Source organism: Eriocheir sinensis, chromosome 49, assembly GCF_024679095.1.
Source record: "Eriocheir sinensis breed Jianghai 21 chromosome 49, ASM2467909v1, whole genome shotgun sequence".
Taxonomy (NCBI): Eukaryota; Metazoa; Arthropoda; class Malacostraca; order Decapoda; family Varunidae; genus Eriocheir; species Eriocheir sinensis.
In genome coordinates, this window is record NC_066557.1 from 4,145,146 (window position 1) to 4,149,537 (window position 4,392).

Genomic DNA, 4,392 nt, shown 5'->3' on the forward strand with positions numbered 1-4,392 from the left:
TTGTTTCCTGTTTTTGTTGCCTTGTTCCCTTTTTGCTGTTTTTTGTTCCTTGTTCCCTTGTTTCCTGGTTTTGTTTGCTTTGTCCCTTGTTTCCTGTTTTTGTTACCTTGTTCCCTTGTTTCCTGTTTTTGTTGCCATGTTCCCTTGTTTCCTGTGTTTGTTACCTTGTTCCCTTGTTTCCTGTTTTTGTTGCCTTGTTCCCTTGTTTCCTGTTTTTGTTGCCTTGTTTCCTGTTTTTGTTGCCTTGTTCCCTTGTTTCCTGTTTTTGTTGCCTTGTTTCCTGTTTTTGTTGCCTTGTTCCTTTGTTTCCTGTTTTTGTTGCCTTGTTTCCTGTTTTTGTTGCCTTGTTCCTTTGTTTCCTGTTTTTGTTGCCTTGTTCCCTTGTTTCCTGTTTTTGTTGCCTTGTTTCCTGTTTTTGTTGCCTTGTTTCCTGTTTTTGTTGCCTTGTTCCCTTGTTTCCTGTTTTTGTTGCCTTGTTCCCTTGTTTCCTGTTTTTGTTGCCTTGTTCCCTTGTTTCCTGTTTTTGTTGCCTTGTTCCCTTGTTTCCTGTTTTTGTTGCCTTGTTCCCTTGTTTCCTGTTTTTGTTCCCTTGTTCCCTTGTTTTTGTTGCCTTGTTCCCTTGTTTCCTGTTTTTGTTGCCTTGTTCCCTTGTTTCCTGTTTTTGTTGCCTTGTTCCCTTGTTTCCTGTTTTTGTTGCCTTGTTCCCTTGTTTCCTGTTTTTGTTGCCTTGTTCCATTGTTTCCTGTTTTTGTTGCCTTGTTCCCTTGTTTCCTGTTTTTGTTGCCTTGTTCCCTTGTTTCCTGTTTTTGTTGCCTTGTTCCCTTGTTTCCTGTTTTTGTTGCCTTGTTCCCTTGTTTCCTGTTTTTGTTCCCTTGTTTCCTGTTTTTGCTCCCTTGTTCCCCTGTTTCCTGTTTTTGTTGCCTTGTTCCTTTGTTTCCTGTTTTTGTTGCCCTTGAGCTGCTTCCACTGCTGTAAAAAAATATTCGTACTCCCAAGAGAAGCTACGAAACGCTACAAACAGCCAACGATGCACTACAATAGCCTACTCAACGTTGCCAAGCACCTTTAATGTACCTAGTATAAGCTATGTTACTTTTTGCGGCCCTGCGATAATTTTTTATATTTTCAGTCATGTTAAAGGAAAATAGATCCCAGCCATGATCAGTGCGACTCTATCATTTACTGAGGCTAAAGGGGCTGTTACACTGGGCAAATTTTCCGTGGATCTTCAGTCAAACCATGATTTCCGCTGGCGTGGTTCTCATTTGTTTCTTGTTATTGTTGCTGATGATGATGATTAGTAATACCGTCGTCCTTTGGTGAAATCTACCGTAGCTTTGGAAGATCGCGGACACGTCAGAAAACCACGGAAATAGGAGAAACACGCCAGCGGAAATCGTGGTTTGACTGAAGATCCACGGAAAATTTGTTCAGTGTAATAGCCCCTTATATTCTCAGAAGCCTTCGACTCTCATAACATATATATACAAAGGCAACAAACGGGATGAGTCAGGTCTCGTTATATTTTTTTCACGTTCATGGCGCAGAAGTCTCGTCAAACTATCACTATATAGGCTCATAAAACTATCCATGAAAATACCTGCAACAACCTTATCATTCCTCCTCTTCTTAGATCTACCTCTTGCTCTTCCTATTCATATTTGTCTCAGTTTCCGCTTTCCTCCTCGTCCTCTTCCATTTCCTCCTCCTCCTCCTCCTCCTCCTCTTCCTCCTAAATCAAATGAGGGCAAGCAAGCCACACAATGTTTGAGAATATGGGGCCACATTTTTAAGCATTTCGTCGACCAAGCACATATATTAGTTATTTTGACAAGGCTTTCGTAGAGGTGTGGGGCATTTCCATGGGCAGTTTTATCCCCCTGGTGGTACTCTGACAAAATCTCTGCACCATGAACATAAGGAAGCACTCATGGGGAAGTGTTTAACCTTTTTCTTGGCCTTTAGAAATGACTGATGTAAGAAAAGGTGATTGATAGTTTATTGTTGCAAGTAAACAACAAAGGAGAAGGGAGGAGCATGCCATCCCAACCCCCAGGCAGTACAGAGTGTGATTATACAACTAAGGATACATGTGGAAGTAGCACCAGGAAACTAAAATGATACAATGGTAAGGAAGCGTCTAAGAATACCGACCATGGACCGCGATCCGAAGTGTTCCGAACATAATGGCAAAGGGGTTTCGAAACGCATGTCGTGTAGAGCGAATCGGGATTGCTCGCCACGGATTTCCGAATTGTTTATTTCCGGGAAGATCAGGAGTGGTTGATGGACTGACTGATTGAGGTTTATTGTTGCAGATAATTACAACAAGGGAGATGAGAGGCCATGCCATCCCATCCCCCAGACAAGACATTATTATAACATGTATCTTACAAAATGATAGAAAAATACATATAAATACTTCATGTAAAACATTTCTAGTCACAGCCATCAGAGGTCAACAGTTAAATAAATAAATAAATACTGAGTAACATTAATACTGATAACCCATCAGTAGGAGGCAGCCACACACTGCATCAGTAGGGATGGGCAAAAGTGGGGTGGTCTCTTAGAATGGTTGGGGGAACATCTTTATTTACGAGCCAGCTGACCATTTCCGCAACATCATAGTGACCCCGTGGTCTGTAAGGTGCCACCAAGGGACATTCCAGTACATAATGATCCAGGGTGTGGCCCCCCGGCCTGTGATCAGGAGTGGAAATGTAAAATAATTCTAGGGTAAGGGATTGTTAAAGATTGTCTGCGAAACCGACGATTTTTCGGAGGCTTTAGAGTGGAAATATAACGTAATTCTGAGGTAAGTGAACAGTTCGAGATTGTTTAAGAGGTGAAACTGAAGAGGTAATTAGACATAAGGTGTGTTGAAGAGAAAAGATTGGGAGAGTATGAGGAGATAAGAGAGACATTTGAGGAGAAAGAAGTAAAGTTGGGGTGCATATGCAATTGCTACACGTGGCCTCAGCGCTTAGCCCCTCGCATTAGCCTTTCAGCCTGTGGTGGATAAGAACCCAACAAAAGGAGCTACAGAAAAGTGCTGGCGAATGTCTGAGAGAGAGAGAGAGAGAGAGAGAGAGAGAGAGAGAGAGAGAGAGAGAGAGAGAGAGAGATAACAATAATGATGATAATAATAGTAGCAAAAGTAATTAATGGGAGACCACGATCTGGGTTGTCACCGTGATATCGTGTGTGTGTGTGTGTGTGTGTGTGTGTGTGTGTGTAAGGGAAGGGAGGGCATCAGTGTGGGACAGACCACCTTCCTCTCAGCATCTCATCCTCCTCCTGGTCCTCCTCCTCTTCCTCCTCCTCCTCCTCCTCTTCCCGAGTTCTCCCTCATCATTCCTCCTCTTCTTAGATCTACCTCTTGCTGTTCCTATTCATATTTGTCTCAGTTTTCGCTTTCCTCCTCGTCCTCTTCCTCTTCCTTTTCCTCCTACTCCTCCTCTTCCTCCTAAACTTATATATTAGCGATTTATCGCGTTTAATTTTTTGTGTGTTCTGGTTCCTTGGTAAGTAACTTTTACTTGTGTATTGTTGATGTATTATTATTATTATTATTAGTAGTAGTAGTAGTAGTAGTAGTAACAGTGGTAGTAATAGTAGTAGTAATGGTGGTAGTAGTAGTAGTAGTAGTAGTAGTAACGATGGTGGTAGTAGCAGTTGTTGTTGTTACACCAGAAGTTGTTGGTGCCAGCGCCTTGTGGTTCACCTCGGGGACAGAGTTTACTTCCAAAGGGTTCATCGTGCTTGGAAATGGTGACCTACACTCGTACTTTTAATCCAGCGATGACGTCATTATGTAATTCAGCCCGCAGTCTGCCTTGCTCGCTGATAATACTTTCAACCTAATTGAATCTCGCTTATTTTTCTTTTTAAATCAATAATTTCTTACTGTATCCTGTCAGTTGGCCAGACATTACCTGTTGTGATGGTCTATCTTTTACTTTTCCTCATGTATCATTAATTTTCTTTCTTAGGTGTTCGACTACAGATTTTTTGATACATTGTATTTGAACCCTTCCTACCCAACATTGCGTTAACCACTACTGCCCATTTATTACCTTCGGCCTATAGCGCCAGTAGACTCTTCTGAGGAGGAGGAGGAGGAGGAGAGTGATGACTGAAAATTTTGTGAATGGTAGAGTGGATGTGTTGTGAGCGCGTGAAACACATTTTCGAGGAACTGGTGTGAGTGATGGTAGAGAGGGTACGTGGGAGGGTGTGCCTGGGGGGGTTGTATGGATGGGGATGGATGGGAAGTATAGAGGCAGGAGTAAGGAAGGATGTGCTATTGTGATGTCTGAAAGAGTGTGGAATGGTGTGACTGATTATGGTTGGACGGGATCAAGAATTGTGTGGGTGAAAGGAAAAGTA

The 4,392-nt window shown here is 42.4% G+C and overlaps 1 protein-coding gene across 1 annotated transcript in view; it reads left to right on the top strand.

The window, feature by feature from the left end:
- The first annotated feature begins 3,248 nt into the window (after positions 1-3,248).
- The window catches only part of LOC126981707 (organic cation transporter 1-like), a 20,761-nt gene continuing 19,617 nt past the window's right edge, over positions 3,249-4,392 (top strand). Inside the window, exon 1 of the mRNA XM_050833139.1 lies at positions 3,249-3,527. The gene's annotated coding sequence lies outside the window, so the exon portion shown is untranslated. The remainder of the gene's footprint in view (positions 3,528-4,392) is intronic.